Raw genomic sequence first — 15,767 nt, 5'->3', positions numbered from 1 at the left:
ATGGCCTGCAGCAGGCCATAGTAATCTATGACCGATCTAATCGATCTTTGCTGTGTATATACACAGCATTGATCTCTATGAGAGATCAGTGCTGTCTATATACAAGTCCCCCAGGGGGGCTTCTAGTTACAGTAAAAAAAAAAGTAAAAAAGTGTTTTTATTAATAAAAAATCCCCTCCCCTAATAAAAGTCCAAATCACCCCCCTTTTCCCATTTTATAAATATAAATTAATAAATAAATAAACATATTTAGTATCGCCGCGCGCGTAATCGCCCGAACTATTAATTAATCACATTCCTAATCTCGCACGGTAAACGGCGTCAGCGCAAAAAAAATGCCAAAGTGCAAAATTGCGCATTTTTGGTCGCATCAAATCCAGAAAAAATGTAATAAAAAACGATCAAAAAGTCGTATATGCGCAATCAAGGTACCGATAGAAAGAACACATCATGGCGCAAAAACTGACACCTCACACAGCCCCATAGACCAAAGGATAAAAGCGCTATAAGCCTGGGAATGGAGCGATTTTAAGGAACGTATATATGTTAACAATGGTTAGAATTTTTTACAGGCCATCAGATACAATATAAGTTATACATGTTATATATCATAGTAATCGTAACGACTTGAGGAACATGCATAACAAGTCAGTTTTACCATAGGACGGACGGCGTAAATGCAAAACTCCCCGAAATCAAAACAAATTCGTTTTTTTTTTTTCAATTTGACAGCGCAAATGATTTTTTTCCGGTTTCGCAGCATATGTTATGGAAAAATAATGCCTGTCATTGCAAAGTACAATTGGTTTTGCAAAAAATAAGCGCTCATATACGTCTCTAGGTGAAAAAATGCAAGCGCTATGGACTTTTAAATTTAAAATGGAATAAGCAAAAGCGCAAAAACGAAAATAGGCTTTGACCTTAAGGGGTTAAACACCTATAATAATAGCCATAAACAAGTTAAAAATATTTTAGTCAAACAATGGACTATACTCCAAAACAATCCAATATGATTTAGTGCATCCCCTCTAAACCTAGACAGGCTGAAACACTTAAAAGTGTGTGGGCACCCGGTAAACTTTGTTCATCAGATTCAGAATGTAGTAAAAATGCTCACTACCTAGATGTACATGCTGTGAGAACATGAGAACGACCATCTTATACTACTCCTATACTACCAAACATACACCTACCTGCTCCTCAGATTATGTTCTATATCTGCCGATGGGTCTACAATAGGTGGGACAGACCACGTTAGTCTTTAGGATGAGAAGAAACAAACATCGCTGGAATGTTACAAAAGGTGATTTAAACCACAGCGTCTCTAAACATGCTCTGGTTACGCACAATTGTTGTTTCTCTGGTTTTTCCATTTGTCCCATAAATCACTAACTACAGATTCCAACTACTGAAAAGAAGAGAGATGTTTTGGGTGTATAAATTAAAGGAGTACTCCGGTAAACAAGATTCTTTCAAATCAACTGGTGTCAGAAAGTTATATAGATTTGTAATTTACTTCTATTAAAAAATCTTAAAGGAGAATTCGGGGCTGGTGATTTTTTAGCAGAGTGCCGGGAGGGGGAGGATGAAAGACGCAACATGCTCTCACTTTTCCAGTGCTGATGCCAGTATCCCGCAGCTCCGGTTCTGGCCGCTTCTGGGTTTGAGTGGGGACCTGGGACGTGATGTGTCAGGCCCGTTCAGCCAGTCAGCGGCCATAGCAGGATCCCGCCCAGGTCCCCTCTCTTACCAAGAAGCGGCCAGGGACCAGGGCACCAGTGCTTAGGTATATCAGCAGGGCTGTGGAGTCGGAGTCGTGGAGTCGGAACTAGTTCTGCTTTAAAAAAAAATAGAACAATTTAAAATCAGACAAGGGTGGTCGGGGAAAAGTTGTCGGTCACTATTTGGCAACTTGTTTCTGAGCTGGAAGGGTCCATTGTGTGGGGGGAGATCTGTGCTGGTCTCTTCCTGGATGCTGGATGGTTATATATGGGTTGTATATGAGCAGCAGTATAATATGAAGATATCCTGTGTAATATAGAGGAGGAGGAGGAGAAGTCATACGTAGTGTAGCAGTAACCTCTGTCCTCAATGTGGTGTTTTTCTTCAGTGTTCTATGGCCGCAGCTGTGTTTGTGTGTGTGTGCTACGGCTGCAGCTGTGTGTTTGTGTGTGTGTGCTATGGCTGCAGCAGGCGGTGTGTGTGTGTATGCTATGGCTGCAGAAGGCTGTGTGTGTGTGCTATGGCTGCAGCAGGCGGTGTGTGTGTATGCTATGGTTGCAGAAGGCTGTGTGTGTGTGCTATGGCTGCAGCAGGCGGTGTGTGTGTGTATGCTATGGCTGCAGCAGGCTTTGTGTGTGTGCTATGGCTGCAGTAGGCTGTGTGTGTATGTTATGGCTGCAGCAGGCTGTGTGTGTGCTATGGCTACAGCAGGCTGTGTGTGTGTGTAATATGGCGTGCCCCCACACCCACAGTGACCCCTCTCTATCTATATCACTATGTGTTACTTCTCTATATCACTATGTGTGACCCCCTCTATATCACTATGGCTGACATCTATATTACAGGTATCTGGCATTGTTAGCAGTGTTTCTGTGTGTATGGTGAATATTTAGTTAGAAACATAGAAGACTGTCAGCAGAAAAAGACCACCTGCTCCATCTAGTCTAGTTGAGAGTAGTTCAGGACATGAAGGCTGGAGACTGGCGGCATCCACTGCACACACCGGAGAAGCTGCTTTATATCTTTCCTCATTCCCTTAGAATTCGCCCCAGGATCATGTAGGACATTAGGGAGAAGCTGCTGAGCTTCGGAGTCGGAGTCGGTCCTGATAAAATTCAGGAGTCAGAGTTGGAGTCGGAGCTGTGGCTTACCGACTCCACAGCCCTGTATATCGGCATCAGCGCTGGGGCAGGTGAGCAGGGGATGTGACAGCATTTTACTTCTTTCATCCTCCCCATCTTTGCACCACGTATAATACAACACAAATATAAGTATGTTTTATGATTTTTTCTTATACACTTTTTAGCTTGTTTGATCCTTGATTGTGTGTTTTATACTACTTAAGACTTTTGTCTCGTTTTGTGGGTGGACCTCCCAAATTCTTTGGCAAATATATAAACATGACACTCAGCTATTTGTACTACTGCATCTCTATAATTTGAAAAAGAGGTCTTTGGGTCCTCGAAACATGTTGTCCCTAAGATATACATAAAGATATAAAGATATTGATATAACCCCCCAATCCAGCAGGTATAAAGAAGCACCCGAGCAACCGTGGAGGAGCAGCACGGAGAGGCAATCAATTAGAAGGCAGCCGGCTGATGAGCATATGGCAGAGATAACAAAGCGCTTCACTTCATTATTACTGTAAATTTGCTCATCTCTACTAATAACACAAAAACACTTAAGCCCCTATTAGACTATGTTCACACAACGTCAAAAATAGAGAAAAGGAGGCCACTTTTGCAATTTAAAGTAACGTCTGTTTTTGCCACGATTTAACTGACTGCTATGGCAATGCATTAAAGGGAACCTGTCACCCCCCGTGCCGGGGTGACAGGCTCCCGTCCCCCCGCTACAGCCCCCTATACTTACCTGATCCAGCCGGTCCCGCTTCTGGATCCGGTCGAGTCACAGAGATATCAGCCGCTGCAGCCCGGCGCGCGCTGAGAGATGAGTCCAACACTCATAGAGAATGACAGGAGAGTCCAGCGCTCCGTCATTCTCTATGAGCGTTGGACTCATCTCTCAGCGCGCGCGCCGGCTGCAGCGGCTGATATCTCTGTGACCCGACCGGATCCAGAAGCGGGACCCGGCGGGATCAGGTGAGTATACGGGGGCTGTAGTGGGGGGTCGGAAGCCTGTCCCCCCGGCACGGGGGGTGACAGGTTCCCTTTAAAGTCAATAGAAAGATGGACGTCCAATGCATACAACATATTGAATAACGGACGTATTGCCGCGGACATCAAAATAATAATCATGTCTATTATTTTCGGATGTCTTTTGCAAACAGTGGAGGTTTTTATTAGTTGTTCACACACAGTTTTCCTTTTTCCACTGTTCTTTCTCCGTTTTTACTATTAAATTTAATGCACTTTTTAATTAAGCCACACCTAAAGAGCAATTACTAACCCCAAACTAGAATAATGTACCAGCAGCCATCATTACACTAAGGGGAGGGCAGACAGCTAAATGACATCCATTATTTTAGACTCAAAATGATGGACGCCATTTTAAACGGAGCTGAAAAAACGCAGTGTGAACATAGCAGTACACGGGGCGATTTTAGGTAGCAAGCGAACACGGTCAGCGCTTGCTTGCTTCCCGGCTTACTGCCAATGCTATTACACACACTGACAGCGAGTGGGTAAGGGGGGGGGGAATCTTTAGATAGGAAGCCCATAGGAGACGGCGTCGGTCCGCTCCTATTACGCAGAACGAAGGCAGCAGATTGTTGCCATCGTTGTCGTATGTCTTACAACATGTTGAAAGACAAAAATCAGCCGACATTGTGCATGTCAGCTGAATGTTGCCTTTTATTTCACAAAGCGATTATCGGCTGTAATGCCAATAATCGGTCAAGTGTGGCCGGTAATTGCTTTGTATTTTAGAGCCTTTTGACATTATGGGCAGAAGCAGAATGTACTGTCACCTTACATCACAAGGGCTATGGGCCTAAACTTAACAAGGACAATTTAGATATAGTACATAATAAAGAGGATAAATAAAGCCCTCAATAACAAAGTCCCCTTTGTCACCACCATTAGTAGCCCAGCAGTCTCTTAAGTGGACTTGGGTTCACCCTCCCCATGAATCTTTATTTAATGTTTGTGAATAGAGGCCATGGTTCAGGCGATGGGGTCACGAGACAAAAAGAATATCCTGACTAGCAGGAGACTGAAAAGGGGTGTTACTGGGGGGTGGACAGCTTTAGCATTTCACCATGACACTGGAATTCTTCATAAGGGTCTTTGCCATGTTTAATCTTCATGATCAATGTCTTTCATTCAGACCAGGGTAGCAAGTTCAATGCAGTATTCCAGAGGTCACATCATGTTCTAAACTTATAACTTCATTAAAAACTTTCTGAAAACCCCCAAGACGGACTATGGCAGAGGATGTCCATGGCCGATATAAGAGCCTTCGCCACAGGACAGAAGCAATTTACATGGTCATTGCGGAGGTATAAATGTTTATAGCAGACCTGGGGTGATTTGAACAGACCCCGCCTGTCTATCAAGGATCGAGACTGAGAGCTGTATAACAATGTCGGCTGATTCATATGCATTTTCTGCAGATTTGCAGTAGATTTTGACTTCCCCATAAAAGTTAATTGGGAAAATCTGCAGCATTTCAGTTCCATGTGAACACACACTAAACTATTCTTGTATAAGAATTACAGATCAGCCTTCATCCAGTTTTCCAAGATGTATGAACAGTGAGGTGTCGTTCACATTTAACAGTTTGGCCCACAGAAATGACTTATTTCCACATGCAACAAACCCTAACTCCCCCATAGAACTGCTGTCAGTTTAAGATAGCCCTCTCCACAATACAGTGTGCAGTTCTGTATATATACAGGGGGATTGAAAAAGGATTATAGCCTCAGTATTGATAACTAGGAGAACATAAAATTATGTTATGAAACGACACACTATCTGTCCAAGTGTTATCTAAACCCAACTAATGTGATCTCCACTGGTGACATGGTGGATATCTAGCTGGTAGTCCAGTTCTGTCCAGACGTGTGCCAGCATATCCTTGGATATGGACTCCACGGATGTGTTATCTCATGACATTCAGATCCTAGGAGGGGCAGAAAGATACACAGTTCTTAAAGGGGTTATCCTGCACTACAAAAACATGGCCACTTTCTTCCAGAGACAGCACCACTCTTGTCTTCAGCATGGGCGGGGTTTTGCTGCTCAGTTCCATTGAAGTGAATGGAGCTTAAAGGGGTATTCCCCCAAAATTATTTTTGCATTAATACGTTGCCCACCCGTAGCTTTCCATCTTTCCAATATAAAGTTATTATGGATTCTGCACAGTTTTGCTGTTATCTAGGTGCCCCCACCCCCACGGAATCATGAGACCTCAGTCCAACCCGACAAGCTCCCTGCTCCTGCCCCAACCCTCCGAGACGGCATCACGTGTCCTCCTTCTCTTCAATGGGCCGGGTTAGCGCTTCTAATCCAGCCAATCTGAAGTGAAGGAGGACGGCGGTGGCTGCTGTTAGAGAGGGAGACAGTGATCAATCAGTGCAGCTGTTACTGACTCCTTCTCTAACAGCAGCCACCCCAGTCACCGGTACCGTGTGCCCCCCCCCAGCCCCAGAGCTCACCCCCTGACTGTGACCCGTCACCCCTCCCTATCCCCCTCCGTCAATTGCTCCGAGAAGCTCGCCCGCGGCGCTTCCCGGCAGCACCCCCCCCCCTCCCCCCGTCCTTCAATTGCTGAGAGCCGCGGGGCTCACTGTCCCCCGTCACTTGCTGCTGCTGGGCGCTCGCCCGCGACGCTTACCGGCGCCCCCCCCCCGTCCATCAATTGTTCAGAGCCGCTCGCCCGCGGCGCTTCCCGGCATCCCCCACCCCCCCCCCCGTCCGTCCTTAATTCAATTGCTGAGAGCCGCCAGGCGCCAGTAGAGCCCCCCCCCGGTCCATCAATCGCTCTGAGCCGCTCGTCCGCGTCGCTTCCCGGCAGCACCCCCTCCCCGCCCCCCGTTTGTCAATTGCTGAGAGCCGCGGGGCCGCCGGTAAGCATGCGGCGCTTACCAGCGGCTCACTGTCCCCCGTCACTTGCGGCTGCTGGGCGCTCGCGCCCGCAGCGCTTACCGGCGCCCCCCTCCGTTCATCAATTGTTCCCGGTCACCCGCGGCTCAATGTCCCCCCTCACCTGCGGCCACTGCGGCTGCACCGTCTCACCATCTCAGCTCTGCTATGCCATCACAGCTCTGCTACACCGTCTCACCATCTCAGCTCTGCTACACCGTCTCACCATCTCAGCTCTGCTACACTGTCTCACCATCTCAGCTCTGCTACACCGTCTCACCATCTCAGCTCTGCTACACTGTCTCACCATCTCAGCTCTGCTACACAGTCTCACCATCTCAGCTCTGCTACACTGTCTCACCATCTCAGCTCTGCCATGCCATCACCATCTCAGCTCTGCTACACCGTCTCACCATCTCAGCTCTGCTACACTGTCTCACCATCTCAGCTCTGCTTCACCGTCTCACCATCTCAGCTCTGCTATGCCATCACCATCTCAGCTCTGCTATGCCATCTCGCCCTCTCAGCTCTGCTTCACCGTCTCACCATCTCAGCTCTGCTATGCCATCACCATCTCAGCTCTGCTACACCATCTCAGCTATGCTTCGCGGTCTCACCATCTTAGCTCTGCTATGCCATCACCATCTCAGCTCTGCTACACCGTCTCACCATCTCAGCTCTGCTATGCCATCTCACCATCTCAGCTCTGATATGCCATCTCACCATCTCAGCTCTGCTGCACCATCTCACCATCTCAGCTACACCGTCTCACCATCTCAGCTCTGCTACACTGTCTCACCATCTCAGCTCTGCTACACCGTCTCACCATCTCAGCTCTGCTATGCCATCTCACCATCTCAGCTCTGCTACACTGTCTCACCATCTCAGCTCTGCTACACAGTCTCACCATCTCAGCTCTGCTATGCCATCACCATCTCAGCTCTGCTACGCCGCCATCATCATCTCAGTTCTGCTAAGCCATCACCATCTCATCTCTGCTACTTCATCCACAGACATAAGCATTGCATGATGGGAAATGTAGTTTCCTATCTTGATTATAGACCATGTTTTAGAAAAACTTGTAACTCAGGAACGGCAGCAGCTAGAAAGATGGGAGACGGCTCAAAATACTCAGAGGGACTTGGTGAGTAAGAATAGCTAGGTTTGGGGGCATTACATTTTTTTTTTCTTTTGGGGGGAATACCCCTTTAATTGCAAACTGCACCTGAACTGGAGACAAGAGTGCGGCTGTCTCTGAAAGAAAGTGGCCATGTTTTTGTAGGACTGGATAACCCCTTTAATGTACCCCAACAGAAAAAGTCACAGGGTGTTAGATCTGGTGATCATAGAGGCCAACACAACATTGGCCAATCCAACATTTCGGTACAGTCTCATTCAGGTATCTGTATCTGTTCCTTTAAAGGGATACTGCGAAGAGTAAAAATATATTTCAAATACATTGCTTTAATACAATTAGATTACTTTTTAACATAATAACTATTAAAAACAATGTATAGTTTTTTTTAAATCAGATTTTCACTTCTGTTGACTGGCAATGGTAAGGAGCAACACTACCCCCTCTGACACTAATATTTGTGTTGGGAACAGCAGGACTATCAAAGCCTTGCAGTTCCTGATCCCCTGCTCTGCTAAAGCACTGCTGCACAGCAATATACAGGGCATGGTCCTGTTCCCCCCTGTACTGTATATTCTTATAGTACCCGGAGGGACACTGCCCAATACGATTGCTGTGTTGGGAACTACAGAGCTATCCAGGCCCTGCAGTTCCTGATCCCCTGCTCTGCTCAAGTGCTGCAATACAGTGCTATACAGACAAGCATTTTGTTTTCCCTGTGTAGTGGATGTTCTCATACACAGTTCTCGGAGGGAGGCTACCCAACATGATTCCTAAGTCTGGCAGCCTCCCTACAGGAACTGTATATAAGAACATCCACTACACAGGGGAAACGTGACCCTGCCCTGTATAGCGCTGTATGGCAGCACTTGAGCAGAGCAGGGGATAAGGAACTGCAGGGCTTAGATAGCTCTGTAGTTCCCAACACAAACACTGGTGGCAGCAGAGGGGCCATGTTTCCCCTTACTGCTACCAGTCAACAGAGTGAAAACCTGAATAAAAAAATTATGACTTTTTTAAAATAAAGTTATATCACAAAGTAATATAACTTTATTAAAGCAATGTATGTGAAATATATTTTAGGGTAGTTTCACTCAATATGTCCAGGTTGTAGTGGCCAGTATTCTCTGCAAAGAAGGTGGATGACAGACATTCTCCCTGCTCATTGCACAGAACACTTCGTCCCTCGTGTGGTTGATAAGGACACATAGTTTTTCTCAGACCCAAATTTTAATATTATGGTGATTGATCATTTCACATGTAGCCGCATCACTAAACACCAGTCTGTCAGCAAATTCATCCTCCTCCAATTGTCTCTGCAAAAAGCATGGCGCCTTTGTATGTCATCTGGTTTCATCTCCTGGAGATGTCATGTCTATGGCTTCCAATGCAGATGTGGTTGTAAGATTCTAGTTGTAGTGTAGTTCTATACTGGTCAGCCTTGCTGACTTCCTGTGACTATGCTTGTGAAGTCATTAGGTGTCCTGGACTTTACAGTGGTGCTCAATTACTTCACCCAGCAAGAAATGCAGTTTATATGCGGAGCCCATTTACCACATGTATATTACTGTACTCACAACACCCCATTCCTGTCATTTCCAACATTCCAAATACTTTTTAATTTGACATTTAATAATGAAAGCTGTGCTGTGACTGGTAGAGATGGGAAGGTATGTCAGACACTGCTGTTACCTTAATAACAGGCCTTCACTTAAATACCATCCAGTTTTAATGACTATATATATATATATATATATATATATATATATATATATATATATATATATATACACATACTGAACAGGAGGTGAGCAGAGGGGTGAGTAAGAGATGTTTTCTCTGTCTGCTGCACCACTCCCTGCCAGGGGGTTATTCTGCCACAAGGCTGGAAAACCCTGTATACACTGCTGTAATGTTACTGATAGGACCTTGTATACACTGCTGTAATGTTACTGATAGGACCCTGTATACACTGCTGTAATGTTACTGATAGGACCCTGTATACACTGCTGTAATGTTACTGATAGGACCCTGTATACACTGCTGTAATGTTACTGTCAGTATATATATATATATATATATATATATATATATATATATATATATATATATATATATATATTATATATATATATACACACACATTGACAAGATAAATAAAGATTACTATATACACACAAAATATATGCAGATTACAATAAATACACAAGATCTACAGCTATTGAGATATAGCTACTATATCTACACAGGATATATACAGATTACTATATACACACACAGGAGCTATTGAGATTACTATATACACACACACTATATATATATATATATATATATATATATATATATATATATATATATATATATATACGGATTACTTTATACACACACTATATATATACTGTATATATATTCAGATTACTATACACACACACACACATCACTATATACACACAGGGAGTAGCATCTTAGTCCCAGGTGGGGGGTGCTGCTGTATACAGGGAGGACTAGTACAGGTAACACACTTCTGCCCATAACAGTGATACAGAGACAATCCAGATGGGCCGTGGTCCCTGACTTACTGGCAGATAACCATAGAACCCCCCCAGCAGCAGCAGCAGGAGGCAGCAGACACTCACCCTACACCGCAGCTCCCCTCATCTGAGGCCCGGGGCCGGCACTCACACACGGGCCGGGGACACAGAGGTTACAGCTGGCTGATAATTGCGACAACTCAGGCAGAGTCCTAAAGGAGTCGCATCCTTCCTCACGGCAGCAGCGTGCAGCAGTTACCATAACGACCAATACACTCGACGGGGTGGGGGCGTGCCTATCTCCAGGTGCCCAGCCTATAGGATATCTTCATGGGTTGCCCCGCCTGCTGTTTTATTTCATTAGTATGTGATTGGTGAAGGGAGTTACGGGCGGGACTAAACGTAGCTGTGTGATTGGCAGCTAATATTGAGTTCCGCCCCTAGCACAGATGATTGACAGCCGTATGGGATGTGACTTGTTTATATTGACCTATCAGTCACCGGCGGAGCTGGTGCTCCTGTATCCTGATGCGGTTCCCACAGTGACCCAGCGGTATATGCGAGTGCTCTATGGTGGACAGCAGAGCGCTCTGTATATAGCCCTGGCTGCTCACAATGTGCCGTGCTCTGTCACTGTCACATTTATATGAATAAAGCTTGTACTGTTTGTATAGTAAAGAGTTCTGCAGCTTCTCACAAACTCTGCCCTCACCGCTCCCTACGTGTAGTCACATGACTAATGGCTGCAGCAGTCCTATAGCAGTGTATAGCCATAGAGGGTGGATGGCAGGTGGGACATGCTGGAGGGAGGGATACAGCCCCCTGCCCACAGTGCCCAGTATACAGCTTCTGGGCCACAGTACTGCAAACAAGTGACTGGGACCTCAGCACAATACAGGGACTTCATCTATTTTTTTTAACAACACCACCAAAGAGGGGAACCAGCCCTACTGAACACTACCCCAAAGACCTTATTGACAATTGGTGGAGCTCAATCGTCCATACAAGTCCATCAGAAATCACTTCATAAAGTTAGTGAAGGATGAGGCAATCCCCATTCTTGTCTTCTTAAAAGCAGATAAAGCGTTTATTTCACATTAACGCAGGTAACCATAGACATGTCGAGGGGCGACAGCCTGTTTCGCACGCATCACTGCACGCTTCCTCTCGGCTCTTAGGAAGGGCCAAGAGGAAGCGTGCAGTGACGCACAGGAAACAGGCTGTCGCCCATCCACATGTCTATGGTTACCTGCGTTAATGTGAAATAAACGCTTTATCTGCTTTTAAGAAGACAAGAATGGGGATTGCCTCATCCTTCACTAACTTTCGGAAGTGAATAGAGATGAGCAAACCTGGAGCATACTCGAGTCCATCCGAACCCGATCATTCGGCATTTGATTAGCGGTGGCTGCTGAAGATGGATAAAGCCCTAAGGCTATGTGGAAAACATGGATATAGTCATTGGCTGTATCCATGTTTTCCAGACAACTTTTGAGCTTTATCCAACTTTAGCAGCCCCCGCTTATCAAATACCGATCGTTCAGGTTCCGATGGACTCGAACCCAAACCCGGTTCGCTCATCTCTAGAAGTGATAAATTTTTTTAATATGACAAGTCCCCTTTAAAAAGCCTTAGAACATGACTAGGGATTAATTAACCAAGCCAGAGTCTCTCCCAGGTGGAAAGTTACTTATTTGCAGACAGCTTTTTGCCTCTTGTCACAATTCCCAGTGCAGCATGAATGGCTATGGGCCAGGACGCTCCTCTTGGGGCACTGCGGAAATAGAAATATTAGCCTTTTGGTGTCATTGATAGCAAGCAGGCTACTCTGTACTGACGAGGGGCAACAACCGGGAAACGGCTATCTTGTAATTCTCCTGTGCTAAGACTTTAAGCCTGGTCACGGTCCTGTCCGCTCTTCCAGTCCATGGTGGTGGAGATCTGCTGGTGTCCTATTTCCTCCCAACCTGTTGCTGTTGCAATTCCTTGGTTATCTCCTACAGTGCCCCAACTGTGTAGCACAACAACATAGTTCATGGTTCTACCTGGTTTATGCAACTCCCATGAACCTTTATAGGAGTGCTCAGCTATCCAAACAACTCCATCAGCTTCCACCAGGCTGGCTATGGCCAGGGGAACCTTCACTCATGAGACCTCCACCTATCAGCCATTTCTGGCATATTAATGTCCAATATATAATACATAATCACAAACAACACAGTTTAGGAAAAAGTGATATTTAATGAACATCTAAATAAGTCGCAACAAATATTGTTACTCCTGTTCCCTTTCACAAGTGCTGATGCATCGATTACACAGTTACATTGTCAGTTCTTACGGCTTCTAAATCGTCAAACAGACAATCAACCAGAACTATCTGACATTTCTGACAAGTATCAGACCACAGCATCTTATTGATACTATAAAGGCCTCCATATACCTTAGCTCTGTGATGTTTAGACTGTATTATTAAGGAAAGACAGTTTAGAATATGAGAAAGGAGCAGAAAAAGAATCATAAGGCTTTATTACAAGACGGGACGGCCACCTTTCCCCACTATGTTCCCAAAGTGGGAACACAGCCTAACCCTGAAGTAATGGGTACACAACTAAAATATATATTATATATATCACAGATGCTTACAATCATCCTGTACAGAAAGACACAATATGAAGGTTTATACACAGAAGGCCCGGTCACATTTGACGATGCATCGACCTCTTCTCCTAATTTGACTATGTCTGAGGACACTAAAAGTACGCAGCAGGTTAGCTGCGCAGGTTATTAGCTGCAGGTTATTTAGCTCTAACATATATGGCATTTGCATTAGCTGCAGGTTATTTAGCTCTAACATATATTACTTGCTGATGTGAAAAGATCCATAGCAGCTTAATGGTCACCACTAGTGATCAGCGAACTTGCTGAAAGTTCCAGTTTGGCAACATAGGTCCAAACCCAACCGCTTGCCATTTGACTCCCTGGAGGGATTTATGAAGACCGGCATACAAGTACGCCGGTCTTATATTTTCCCCGGCAGGATTCACTAAGAGGTGTGCGCCCGAACCTGCGCCCGGCGTACTGAATTTACACCTGCTTTTAGCAGGTGTAGATTTGGATCATGATCATGATAAATGAGGCACGAGAGGAGGCCACACCCTCCCCCCACCCATTGGGCGAGCGGGGTATACGCCAGGGAGAAGGGGCTAATCTGCACCTTCTCCCTGGCGTACGTTTCATAAATGTCCCTCCCTGTTTCTGGAGAAGCTGGATGCAGCCCTAATGCTGCCATGAAATCATGGGTAAAACCATAGAATATATCCATGTTTTCCAGGACTCTCTAAGGAACCATCCAACTTTTCCAGATGCTGAGCGATCTAGTTCAGATAAACATTACCAAACAGGAACTTTCACCAGGTTCGCTGATCACCAGTCACCACAAACCTAATGATAAGCATTGAAAATGGTAAAATGACAAACGTTACCATGACCTGTATGTTTTCAGACCAGGTTAATATGTTGTAGATGCGGCATTATCCTTATAACTCTATAGGATATACATTCACTTTTATGTTTACTTTCATTTGGTTGTGTTTTTAGGTGTAAAAATAAAGAGACACGCAGATAAACCGTACAACAATAAAAATATAGTTTGTTTCTATGTAAGTTTTTTAGGCATTGACGTAATTCCTACGTTAGACTCAATCTACGTCTTTACAGTTCTACACATATAAAAGACCTGAAAGTGAATGCTCTCCTACCATGCAGGCATCATGAGAAGTGTTGAGCGGAGAGACCAAGCTGTTCAGCAATCGACATTTGACTCTCCATGGCTGAAGAAATTGTATGAGTCATGGACAACATGGATACAGTCTATGAGGAGACCAATCCCCAGCATTCAGGTTCGGAGAAAAATGCCAAACCCAAATATTTTGGCCTCTTCACTCAATACTAATCATAAGTAATAAAGACCTCAAATAATATGCACTGCGGTTTGTGACCTCGGGATCTTTCATAGCATTACCTGTACTAGAGGGTAGCATTAATATGTCCCTTCCACATCTGTACTAATATGAATCCGTAGTGTTGTGCCAGAGCCATCTTCCACTAGATCAGATCAGATCAGTGTCTGGTATACCCCATTGGCAGAGTCACCAATCACAGTGAACAGAGCAAGATCTGTACTGTATTCACATTGAAGCGCATTCCTATGGCACAGCATACTGAAAATCAATATGAAGGCAATATGTCCTCTTGAAAGCCTAGAAAGTATTTCCACGTCATCACTTTCATTACAAATCCTTAAAACATAAATGTACTCATTATATACAAGATCTATCCAAGGAATAAAGCTCCTGTCTCTGGGATGACAAAAAAAGTACATTCTATTACCAAAGGGGTAATAGGGCTAACTACCTTGGGGGACATCACTGGAAGTCTTGGTTCCCTTCACCCAAAACAATCTTACAACTAAATTTACACTGCCTTCTAGGTTTAATTTTTCTTTAGACTATGCATTGTTATAGTATGAAGCAGGGGGATAGAGGAATAGTAATCTCCTGGATGTAAATCCTAAATCTACCCCCTCTGTTATACCTACTTATAGAACAAGTAGGGCACATAGCTGCTTCTAGACACACAAACGTCTATATACACATGCACTTTCAGAGCTACAACCTGACCACTAAAATCAGAGGGGCTATAACATATATATATATACTGTATACAGTATATAGATATAAAATGCTCAAGTAGTGTCACCGAGACAGAAGTGGATTCAGCTTTGACTGTCCAGGCACGATGGGAATTGTAGTTCTGCAACAGCTGGAGGGCTGCAAGTTTGACACTCCTGGTCTAATTGTTCCTTTATATATTTTCTGCACACCTTATATTTTACATTACAGGAAAGCACTATGGAGCGCATGAAAAGAATACCAGTAGAACAGCATTACAGTGTTAGGGTGTGTTCACACCTACAGGATCTGCAGCAGATCTGCAGCAGATTTGATGCTGTGTTCAGTTATTTAAATGAAATCTGCTGCAGAAAATCAGCTGCAGATCCTGTAGGTGTGAACGCACCATTAATGTTACTGTGTATTTTGTTCTTTATCCTCTTTTATACACATTTGTGAAAGTTACAAAATGACACTTTGATCAGCATGTTAGGTAAGTGCTCATAGACATGGGGTTGTTCTGTACCAGCCTGAACAGATCATCGATTTACATTACAGAAGAATAGGGTGGAACATTCAGTCTGTACAGTTTTGCACACTTTGTTTTAGGATGCGTCTGCTCTGCTGCCATGTCTGTTTTAGTGGATACTTGTATTTTTCA

At 44.6% G+C, this 15,767-nt stretch overlaps 1 protein-coding gene across 1 annotated transcript in view; it reads right to left on the bottom strand.

Moving 5' to 3' along the window:
- DIXDC1 (DIX domain containing 1) overlaps positions 1-10,708 on the bottom strand; it is a 108,864-nt gene extending 98,156 nt beyond the window's left edge. The window contains exon 1 of the mRNA XM_069947318.1: positions 10,542-10,708. The gene's annotated coding sequence lies outside the window, so the exon portion shown is untranslated. The remainder of the gene's footprint in view (positions 1-10,541) is intronic.
- Positions 10,709-15,767: the final 5,059 nt, after the last annotated feature.

The sequence above is a fragment of the Dendropsophus ebraccatus genome, chromosome 12 (genome assembly GCF_027789765.1).
Source record: "Dendropsophus ebraccatus isolate aDenEbr1 chromosome 12, aDenEbr1.pat, whole genome shotgun sequence".
In the NCBI taxonomy this organism is placed as follows: domain Eukaryota; kingdom Metazoa; phylum Chordata; class Amphibia; order Anura; family Hylidae; genus Dendropsophus; species Dendropsophus ebraccatus.
This window is presented reverse-complemented; position numbering and strand designations above follow the sequence as displayed.